The following is a 12,060-nucleotide window of genomic DNA, read 5'->3' as shown; positions in this document are numbered from 1 at the left end:
AAAAGTTCCACCATCTGAAATAGGAAAGGGCTTTTATTCTCCCTTATTTCTAATAACTAAGCCTGATGGGTCCTTTAGGACTATATTTAATTTGAGGAAGTTGAACACCTTCATAAGACCTAAAGCCTTTAAAATGGAGTCCATTCGGTCAGCCATTAAAAATCTATTTCCCAACTGTTACATGGTGGTGCTGGATCTTAAGGATGCTTACTACCATCTGCCTACACACCGGTTACACCAGCAGTTTCTTAGAGTAGCAGTGGTATTAGATGGTCAGGTTTGTCATCTGCAATACAGGGCAATGCCCTTTGGCCTATCTATGGCTCCAAGAGTGTTCACTAAATTATTGTTGGAAGTAATGTCATTTTTGCGGTTAAAGGACACACTAGTCATCCCGTATCTAGATGATCTACTAATAGTGGGAAAAGACTCCCTACAGTGTGAACAAAGATTAGAGGAGGTAGCTTTTTCCTTACAATCTCTTGGCTGGATTTTTAATTGGGAGAAATCCAGACTCCGGTGTTATGTTTGCTAATGACAGGTGTTATGAAGGCAATCCAGAAACACAGTGTGCTTAGCGATCAGAGCGCACACAGTGATCTGACAAATACCCAAAAATACAAGAACGAGCTCTGAGACGTGGAAACTCTGTAGACTGCACACCTGATCCTATCCTAAACACAACTAAAAGTGGCTGTGGATTGCGCCTAACAACTACCTAGGCAACTCGGCACAGCCTAAGAAACTAGCTAGCCTGAAGATAGAAAAATAGGCCTGACTTGCCCCAGAGAAATTCCCCAAAGGAAAAGGCAGCCCCCCACATATAATGACTGTGAGTAAGATGAAAAGACAAAACGTAGGGATGAAATAGATTCAGCAAAGTGGGGCCCGATATTCTAGGACAGAGCGAGGACAGTAAAGCGAACTTTGCAGTCTAAAAAAAACCCACCGTGCCGAACTAACGGCACGGAGGTACACCCTTTGCGTCTCAGAGCTTCCAGCAAAACCAAAGACAAGCTGGACAGAAAAAAAGCAACAAAAAAGCAAAAAGCACTTAGCTATACAGAGCAGCAGGTCACAGGAACAATCAGGAGAAGCTCAGATCCAACACTGAAACATTGACAAGGAGCAAGGATAGCAGCATCAGGCGGAGTTAAGTAATGAAGCAGTTAACGAGCTCACCAGAACACCTGAGGGAGGAAGCTCAGAAGCTGCAGTACCACTTGTGACCACAGGAGTGAATTCAGCCACAGAATTCACAACACTCCGGCCTGTTACATGTCAGAAGTTCCTTGGTCTCCTTTTAGATTCGGTTGATCAAGTATGTTGGCTGCCAGATAGTAAAAAAACCTCCATAATTGATAAAGTGAACTTAGCAATCAATAGGCGTAGTATGACTTTGAGAAGTGCCATGTCATTGCTAGGGTATTTAACTTCTTGTATTCCTGCAGTTGAGTGGGCACAGTTTCATACCAGGCAGCTGCAGAGATTTATATTACAAGAGAGTATTGAAAATCAGGGACGTTTAGATCAGATAGTTTTTCTGCCGTCAGAAGTGGTACACTCCCTTACATGGTGGTTGGATTTGGAAAATCTGTCAAAAGGAGTCCTATGGGTAATCACTCCTTCAAATATAGTTACCACAGATGCTAGTCCTGAAGGTTGGGAAGCACATTTTCGGGATCAGATGGTTCAGGGTCTCTGGTCCAGATCAGAGTATAGTAATTCTTCTAATGTTAAAGAATTGAGAGCTATATATTATTCCCTGCTCCACTTTCTTCCTCAGCTGTGAGACTCTCACACAAGGGTCCTCTCCGACAACACCTCTGCGGTGGCCTATCTAAACCGTCAAGGAGGTACACGGTCAGACACTCTTATGGAGGTGGCATCAGACATCATAATGTTAGCCGAAAGTCATCTGTTATCCTTGTCAGCGGTACACATAAGAGGCATAGACAACTTTCAGGCCGATTTCCTCAGTCGTCATACTCTTCATCAAGGGGAATGGATGCTCAACAGGAAGATTTTCAAAATGATAACAGCTCGATGGGGCATGCCTCAAATAGACTTGTTCTCAACAAGATCCAATTGACAGGTCGGGATGTTTGCCTCCCTATGCAGGCTAGACAATCCAGACATATTAGATGCCCTTCAGGTACTATGGACATTCGACCTGGCATACGCATTTCCCCCATGGAATCTATTGCCCATGGTGATAAGAAAGATAAGAGAGGAAGGGGCAAGAGTTCTGTTGATAGCCCCCTTTTGGCCCAAGAGGCCATGGTTTTCATGGCTCAGAGCCATGTCGGTTACAGACCCGTGGATTCTGCCTCTGGCCGACAACATGCTGTCTCAAGGTCCGTTTTTCCATCCTCTGGTGAAGGGCATGAACTTAACTGCCTGGAATTTGAGAGGCAGTTACTAAGTAGGAGGGGGTTTTCTAGTGGATTGATAGATACCCTTATGAAGAGTAGAAAGCCTTCTACCACCAAAATTTATGTTAGGATCTGGAAAAAATTTCTTCAGTTTCACACTACACAAATTTCTTCAGAGGTGCCTATATTTTCAATACTGGAGTTTTTGCAAAAAGGACTAGAATTGGGACTTTCGGTTAATACTTTGAAAGTTCAGGTTTCAGCGTTAGGGGCCCTCTTCAGTTATGATATCGCAGGTGATAGATGGATATCCCGTTTTATATCTGCATGTGAATGGTCGAAACCAATAAATATTCCACAGGTGCCCCAGTGGGATCTATCTTTGGTCCTGGATGCATTGACACAAAGCCCGAGTGGGGAGGCCGAGTCAGATGTCTCTCAGTTATCAGGTTCATCAGATGAAGAGGACTATGTCTGCTTCCCTACTGATGGCATAAATAACCTGGTTAAATCAGTAAGGAGTACTATGGGGGTTTCAGAATTAAAAGAGCCTCAGACTCAGCAGGAGATGATGTTCGCGGGTCTTTCTCAGCGAAAGGGCCATGTGTTTCCAGTAAACCAGGCTATAAAAGACCTTGTCAAGAAAGAATGGAGTAAGGGTCAAAAGGGGTTTGTGCCAGTGTCCTGTAAGAGACGCTACCCCTTTGATGACGAGGACTTGGCCACCTGGGCTAAGGTACCAAAAGTTGATGTAGCATCTACCGCTCACCGTTCCTCTTTGCCAGTAGAGGATGTGGGTTCTTTATCCGACCCAATGGACAGTAAATCTGATGCATTTCTCAAAAAATCATGGGAAGCCTGTGTTACTGCATTTAAACCAGCAATCTCAGCTACATGTACTAGTAGATCCATGTTGGTCTGGCTGGATCAACTAGATCAAAACATCAGAAGTGGCATTTCCAGAGAGAAGTTGCGAGCCTCTATTCCATTGATTAAGGGGGCTGCGGCATTTATATCTGATGCCTCAATAGACTCTCTCCGCCTGGCGGCTAGATCAGCTAACCTCTCTAATACGGCTCGTCGAGCATTATGGCTAAAGAACTGGAAGGGAGACTCACAGTCCAGGGCTAAGTTGTGTGCCATACCCTGCCAGGGTGAGTACCTCTTTGGAGCTGTCCTGGATGACATCAGGGGCGGATTATCAGAGGGTCAATATGGGCGGTAGCCCAGGGCCCAGTGGTCTGGGGGGGCCCTGGGCTACCGCACAGATTGACCTTCTGATGAACATCTGTGAATGCCGCCGCCGCCGGCATTTATGTGCCCCTGCCGTAACCGGTGGGCAGAGAGAGGGGGCCCGCACCGGGCCCCGTCCGGCGCTGCGGCGGTTTCCTATTGATGTGCGGGCGCGCGCCCGCACGTCAATAGTTAACAACAGCCGCCAGCCAATTGGAGGCTGGCGGCTGATGTCGGCCGCAGGCGCACACGTCGCCGGCGTCTGACGTCATTGTCAGTCGCCGGCGAGTGTGCTCTGTTGGAGGGAGCTCGTCGCTGGAGCGAGGACAGGTGAGGAGTTTTTTTTTTTTTTTTTTATAACGGTGGACACACTGAGGGCAATGCTGGAGGACACTGGGGCAGATTACTGGAGGACACTGGGGCAGATTGCTGGAGGACACTGGGGCAGATTGCTGGAGGACACTGGGGCAATGCTGGAGGACACGGGCAATGCTGGAGGACACTGGGGCAGATTGCTGGAGGACACTGGGGCAATGCTGGAGGACACTGGGGCAATGCTGGAGGACACTGGGGCAATGCTGGAGGACACTGGGGCAGATGGCTGGAGGACACTGGGGCAGATGGCTGGAGGACACTGGGGCAGATGGCTGGAGGACACTGGGGCAGATGGCTGGAGGACACTGGGGCAATGCTGGAGGACACTGGGGCAATGCTGGAGGACACTGGGGCAGATTGCTGGAGGACACTGGGGCAGATTGCTGGAGGACACTGGGGCAGATTGCTGGAGGACACTGGGGCAGATTGCTGGAGGACACTGGGGTAATGCTGGAGGACACGGGCAATGCTGGAGGACACTGGGGCAGATTGCTGGAGGACACTGGGGCAGATTGCTGGAGGACACTGGGGCAATGCTGGAGGACACTGGGGCAATGCTGGAGGACACTGGGGCAGATTGCTGGAGGACACTGGGGCAATGCTGGAGGACACTGGGGCAGATTGCTGGAGGACACTGGGGCAATGCTGGAGGACACTGGGGCAATGCTGGAGGACACTGGGGCAATGCTGGAGGACACTGGGGCAGATGGCTGGAGGACACTGGGGCAGATGGCTGGAGGACACTGGGGCAGATGGCTGGAGGACACTGGGGCAATGCTGGAGGACACTGGGGCAATGCTGGAGGACACTGGGGCAATGCTGGAGGACACTGGCAGATGGCTGGAGGACACTGGGGCAGATGGCTGGAGGACACTGGGGCAGATGGCTGGAGGACACTGGGGTAATGCTGGAGGACACTGAGGCAGATTGCTGGAGACACTGGGGCAATGCTGGATGACACTGGGGCAGATTGCTGGAGGACACTGGGGCAATGCTGGAGGACACTGGGGCAATGCTGGAGGACACTGGGGCAGATTGCTGGAGGACACTGGGGCAATCCTGGAGACACTGGACATACTGGGGGAAATGCTGGACATACTGGGGCAGATTGCTGGACACACTGGTGGTAATATTCTGGACACACTGTCTGGGGGCAATGCTGGACGCACTGGGGCAGATTGCTGGACACACTGGGGGCAATATGCTGGACACACTGGGGGTAATATGCTGGACACACTGGGGCAGATTGCTGGACACACTGGGGCAGATTGCTGGACACACTGGGGGCAATGCTGGACACACTGGGGGCAATATGCTGGAGACACTGGGGCAGATTGCTGGACACTGGGGCAATATGCTGGACATACTGGGGCAGATTGCTGGACACAATGGGGGCAGGACTGGAGGCATGGGCAGAATGTAGACACGGGGCATGATTGGAGACACGGGGCAGAATTAAAGACATGGGGCAGGATTGGATCATGGGGCAGGATGGATACGATGGAGACATATGGGGCAGGATGTGGAGATCATATGGGGTAGAATGGATACTCATGAGGGCAGGATGCGAGAGCATATGGCTGGAGCCAGGAATGAGACACACAGGGCCAGGATGTGGAATATTATTACCATAGGGGCTAATTAAGGGATATTATTACTGCAGTGATGTATTTATTTTATTTTTTGAGTATACTGTTTTAAATGGGGGTCGGTCCTGTTACTGTGCAGAGTGACACTATATCGCCTTTTTTTCTTCATGTGGTGTAATGTAGAAGTTGTGAAAAATTAAGTAATGTGTTCTGCAAGCAGAGCTCAAGATAACTGTGTTATTTCCTGCAGAAACGAGTCCTGGCTGGAAGAAATGATGACGGTCTGTGCTGGCTGAAAGATGAAGGACTTCACCTAGAGACGTCACTGGTGAGTCAGTGTTACCTATACACTGACACTATACACTGTATACTATATAGAGCTCCTGTGTATAATACCACCAGTGATCTCTGTATTACCTCTACACAGACACTGCATACTAAGTACAGATCTCCTGTGAATACTGGCACTTATGGTGATAGTATTGTGTTGTTGTTTTTTACTGATCAGTATTGTAGTATTCAGTCACTATGTGGTGATAATATGTGGTCTGGAAATGGTGTTGTGGTATTTGTCCCTTGTATGTGCTATTTGGTCACCAAGTGGTGGTAATACAGGTCCTTCTCAAAAAATTAGCATATAGTGTTAAATTTCATTATTTACCATAATGTAATGATTACAATTAAACTTTCATATATTATAGATTCATTATCCACCAACTGAAATTTGTCAGGTCTTTTATTGTTTTAATACTGATGATTTTGGCATACAACTCCTGATAACCCAAAAAACCTGTCTCAGTAAATTAGCATATTTCACCCATCCAATGAAATAAAAGTGTTTTTTAATAACAAACAAAAAAACCATCAAATAATAATGTTCAGTTATGCACTCAATACTTGGTCGGGAATCCTTTGGCAGAAATGACTGCTTCAATGCGGCGTGGCATGGAGGCAATCAGCCTGTGACACTGCTGAGATGTTATGGAGGCCCAGGATGCTTCAATAGCGGCCTTAAGCTCATCCAGAGTGTTGGGTCTTGCGTCTCTCAACTTTCTCTTCACAATATCCCACAGATTCTCTATGGGGTTCAGGTCAGGAGAGTTGGCAGGCCAATTGAGCACTGTAATACCATGGTCAGTAAACCATTTACCAGTGGTTTTGGCACTGTGAGCAGGTGCCAGGTCGTGCTGAAAAATGAAATCTTCATCTCCATAAAGCATTTCAGCCGATGGAAGCATGAAGTGCTCCAAAATCTCCTGATAGCTAGCTGCATTGACCCTGCCCTTGATGAAACACAGTGGACCAACACCAGCAGCTGACATGGCACCCCACACCATCACTGACTGTGGGTACTTGACACTGGACTTCAGGCATTTTGGCATTTCCTTCTCCCCAGTCTTCCTCCAGACTCTGGCACCTTGATTTCCGAATGACATGCAAAATTTGCTTTCATCAGAAAAAAGTACTTGGGACCACTTAGCAACAGTCCAGTGCTGCTTCTCTGTAGCCCAGGTCAGGCGCCTCTGCCGCTGTTTATGGTTCAAAAGTGGCTTTACCTGGGGAATGCGGCACCAGTAGCCCATTTCCTGCACACGCCTGTGCACGGTGGCTCTGGATGTTTCCACACCAGACTCAGTCCACTGCTTCCTCAGGTTCCCCAAGGTCTGGAATCGGTCCTTCTCCACAATCTTCCTCAGGGTCCGGTCTCCTCTTCTCGTTGTACAGCGTTTTCTGCCACATTGTTTCCTTCCAACAGACTTACCATTGAGGTGCCTTGATACAGCACTCTGGGAACAGCCTATTTGTTGAGAAATTTCTTTCTGGGTCTTACCCTCTTGCTTGAGGGTGTCAATGATGGCCTTCTTGACATCTGTCAGGTCGCTAGTCTTACCCATGATGGGGGTTTTGAGTAATAAACCAGGCAGGGAGTTTATAAAAGCCTCAGGTATCTTTTGCATGTGTTTAGAGTTAATTAGTTGATTCAGAAGATTAGGGTAATAGGTCGTTTAGAGAACCTTTTCTTGATATGCTAATTTATTGAGACAGGTTTTTTGGGTTATCAGGAGTTGTATGCCAAAATCATCAGTATTAAAACAATAAAAGACCTGACAAATTTCAGTTGGTGGATAATGAATCTATAATATATGAAAGTTTAATTGTAATCATTACATTATGGTAAATAATGAAATTTAACACTATATGCTAATTTTTTGAGAAGGACCTGTATGTGGTCTTGAAATGGTGCGGTGGTATTTGTTCCTTGTATGTGATATTATTCGATCACTGTGGTTGTAATTTGTGGTCTGGTCATGGCGCGGTGGTATTTGTTCCTTGTATGTGATATTATTCGATCACTGTGGTTGTAATTTGTGGTCTGGTCATGGTGCGGTGGTATTTGTTCCTTGTATGTGATATTATTGGTCAAAATATACCTAAATTGTATTGCAGATTCTAACAAATATTTAATAGGTTACAGTAGAGTAGGGCCCGGCCATTTTTCTGGAATAATCTGGTTCGGGTATAGCATGACCCCCGTCACATGACCCCCGTCATATGACCCCCGTCACATGACCCCCGTCACATGACCCCGGTCACATGACCCCCGTCACATGACCCGGGGGGGGGGCCCACAGTGTCTGAACAGCCCAGGGCCCTGGCTACCCTTAATCCACCCCTGGATGACATACTCACTAAGGCAGGCGAAAGGAAAAAGGGGTTTCCTAATCCCTTTATTCCTTCCTACAGAAGGGTGTTCAGGAAGCCACCATTTGGAAGGAAAGGAGGCTTTAAAGACCGCTGGAGTAACAGGGAGTTCAGGCAGAAGGGCAATCTGTTCAATAAGCGTCCCTTCAGACCAGCGGATAAGTTCCGTGAACCCTATTCCACCAGTGGGCGGTAGACTACTACAATTTGTTGAACAGTGGAAAGAGATAACGGCCAATACATGGGCCTTAAATTTAATTTCGTCAGGTCTCACCTTAGACCTCATCCGGACGCCTCCGGATTCTTTTCTTCTTACATCCCTAAAATCCAGGCTGCAGCAAGAAGCACTGGAAACTGAAATCAAGTCTCTTTTGTCCAAACAAGTATTAATAAAAGTTCCACCATCTGAAATAGGAAAGGGCTTTTATTCTCCCTTATTTCTAATAACTAAGCCTGATGGGTCCTTTAGGACTATATTTAATTTGAGGAAGTTGAACACCTTCATAAGACCTAAAGCCTTTAAAATGGAGTCCATTCGGTCAGCCATTAAAAATCTATTTCCCAACTGTTACATGGTGGTGCTGGATCTTAAGGATGCTTACTACCATCTGCCTACACACCGGTTACACCAGCAGTTTCTTAGAGTAGCAGTGGTATTAGATGGTCAGGTTTGTCATCTGCAATACAGGGCAATGCCCTTTGGCCTATCTATGGCTCCAAGAGTGTTCACTAAATTATTGTTGGAAGTAATGTCATTTTTGCGGTTAAAGGACACACTAGTCATCCCGTATCTAGATGATCTACTAATAGTGGGAAAAGACTCCCTACAGTGTGAACAAAGATTAGAGGAGGTAGCTTTTTCCTTACAATCTCTTGGCTGGATTTTTAATTGGGAGAAATCCAGACTCCGGTGTTATGTTTGCTAATGACAGGTGTTATGAAGGCAATCCAGAAACACAGTGTGCTTAGCGATCAGAGCGCACACAGTGATCTGACAAATACCCAAAAATACAAGAACGAGCTCTGAGACGTGGAAACTCTGTAGACTGCACACCTGATCCTATCCTAAACACAACTAAAAGTGGCTGTGGATTGCGCCTAACAACTACCTAGGCAACTCGGCACAGCCTAAGAAACTAGCTAGCCTGAAGATAGAAAAATAGGCCTGACTTGCCCCAGAGAAATTCCCCAAAGGAAAAGGCAGCCCCCCACATATAATGACTGTGAGTAAGATGAAAAGACAAAACGTAGGGATGAAATAGATTCAGCAAAGTGGGGCCCGATATTCTAGGACAGAGCGAGGACAGTAAAGCGAACTTTGCAGTCTAAAAAAAACCCACCGTGCCGAACTAACGGCACGGAGGTACACCCTTTGCGTCTCAGAGCTTCCAGCAAAACCAAAGACAAGCTGGACAGAAAAAAAGCAACAAAAAAGCAAAAAGCACTTAGCTATACAGAGCAGCAGGTCACAGGAACAATCAGGAGAAGCTCAGATCCAACACTGAAACATTGACAAGGAGCAAGGATAGCAGCATCAGGCGGAGTTAAGTAATGAAGCAGTTAACGAGCTCACCAGAACACCTGAGGGAGGAAGCTCAGAAGCTGCAGTACCACTTGTGACCACAGGAGTGAATTCAGCCACAGAATTCACAACACTCCGGCCTGTTACATGTCAGAAGTTCCTTGGTCTCCTTTTAGATTCGGTTGATCAAGTATGTTGGCTGCCAGATAGTAAAAAAACCTCCATAATTGATAAAGTGAACTTAGCAATCAATAGGCGTAGTATGACTTTGAGAAGTGCCATGTCATTGCTAGGGTATTTAACTTCTTGTATTCCTGCAGTTGAGTGGGCACAGTTTCATACCAGGCAGCTGCAGAGATTTATATTACAAGAGAGTATTGAAAATCAGGGACGTTTAGATCAGATAGTTTTTCTGCCGTCAGAAGTGGTACACTCCCTTACATGGTGGTTGGATTTGGAAAATCTGTCAAAAGGAGTCCTATGGGTAATCACTCCTTCAAATATAGTTACCACAGATGCTAGTCCTGAAGGTTGGGAAGCACATTTTCGGGATCAGATGGTTCAGGGTCTCTGGTCCAGATCAGAGTATAGTAATTCTTCTAATGTTAAAGAATTGAGAGCTATATATTATTCCCTGCTCCACTTTCTTCCTCAGCTGTGAGACTCTCACACAAGGGTCCTCTCCGACAACACCTCTGCGGTGGCCTATCTAAACCGTCAAGGAGGTACACGGTCAGACACTCTTATGGAGGTGGCATCAGACATCATAATGTTAGCCGAAAGTCATCTGTTATCCTTGTCAGCGGTACACATAAGAGGCATAGACAACTTTCAGGCCGATTTCCTCAGTCGTCATACTCTTCATCAAGGGGAATGGATGCTCAACAGGAAGATTTTCAAAATGATAACAGCTCGATGGGGCATGCCTCAAATAGACTTGTTCTCAACAAGATCCAATTGACAGGTCGGGATGTTTGCCTCCCTATGCAGGCTAGACAATCCAGACATATTAGATGCCCTTCAGGTACTATGGACATTCGACCTGGCATACGCATTTCCCCCATGGAATCTATTGCCCATGGTGATAAGAAAGATAAGAGAGGAAGGGGCAAGAGTTCTGTTGATAGCCCCCTTTTGGCCCAAGAGGCCATGGTTTTCATGGCTCAGAGCCATGTCGGTTACAGACCCGTGGATTCTGCCTCTGGCCGACAACATGCTGTCTCAAGGTCCGTTTTTCCATCCTCTGGTGAAGGGCATGAACTTAACTGCCTGGAATTTGAGAGGCAGTTACTAAGTAGGAGGGGGTTTTCTAGTGGATTGATAGATACCCTTATGAAGAGTAGAAAGCCTTCTACCACCAAAATTTATGTTAGGATCTGGAAAAAATTTCTTCAGTTTCACACTACACAAATTTCTTCAGAGGTGCCTATATTTTCAATACTGGAGTTTTTGCAAAAAGGACTAGAATTGGGACTTTCGGTTAATACTTTGAAAGTTCAGGTTTCAGCGTTAGGGGCCCTCTTCAGTTATGATATCGCAGGTGATAGATGGATATCCCGTTTTATATCTGCATGTGAATGGTCGAAACCAATAAATATTCCACAGGTGCCCCAGTGGGATCTATCTTTGGTCCTGGATGCATTGACACAAAGCCCGTTTGAGCCTATTCATGCAGCCTCATTAAAGAACATTTCGTTGAAAGCAATATTATTAGTAGCTTTGGTATCAGCTAGAAGAGTGAGTGATCTGCAGGCGTTGTCAATCGATCCTCCATACTTATCTATAACACCTGATAGAATAGTTTTGAAAACAGACCCATGTTACCTACCTAAGGTGGCCACTAGTTTTCATAGATCCCAAGAGATCCTATTACCTACCTTTTATAAAGACCACTCAACCCCAGAGGAAGTAAGACTTCATACCCTAGACGTAAAAAGGACTATTCTGGCCTATTTAGAGAGAACTAGGGACTGGAGGAAGAGTAGGGCCCTGTTTGTGTCTTCAGGGTAAAACCAAAGGATCCAGAGTCACGAAGGGGACGTTATCTCGTTGGATCAGAGAAGCCATAATCTTGGCCTATAGGGCAAAAGGAAGAGATCCTCCAATGCATGTGGGGGAACATTCTACAAGGGCCGTGTCAACTTCCTGGGCAGAAAGGGCGAACGTGCCAATAGAGCTTATATGTAAGGCCGCAACTTGGGCTTCACCGGGCACCTTTTATAGGCACTATAGATTAGACCTATCTGCGGCTTCTGATCTAACC

This window comes from Ranitomeya imitator, chromosome 1, assembly GCF_032444005.1.
Source record: "Ranitomeya imitator isolate aRanImi1 chromosome 1, aRanImi1.pri, whole genome shotgun sequence".
In the NCBI taxonomy this organism is placed as follows: Eukaryota; Metazoa; Chordata; class Amphibia; order Anura; family Dendrobatidae; genus Ranitomeya; species Ranitomeya imitator.
This window is presented reverse-complemented; position numbering follows the sequence as displayed.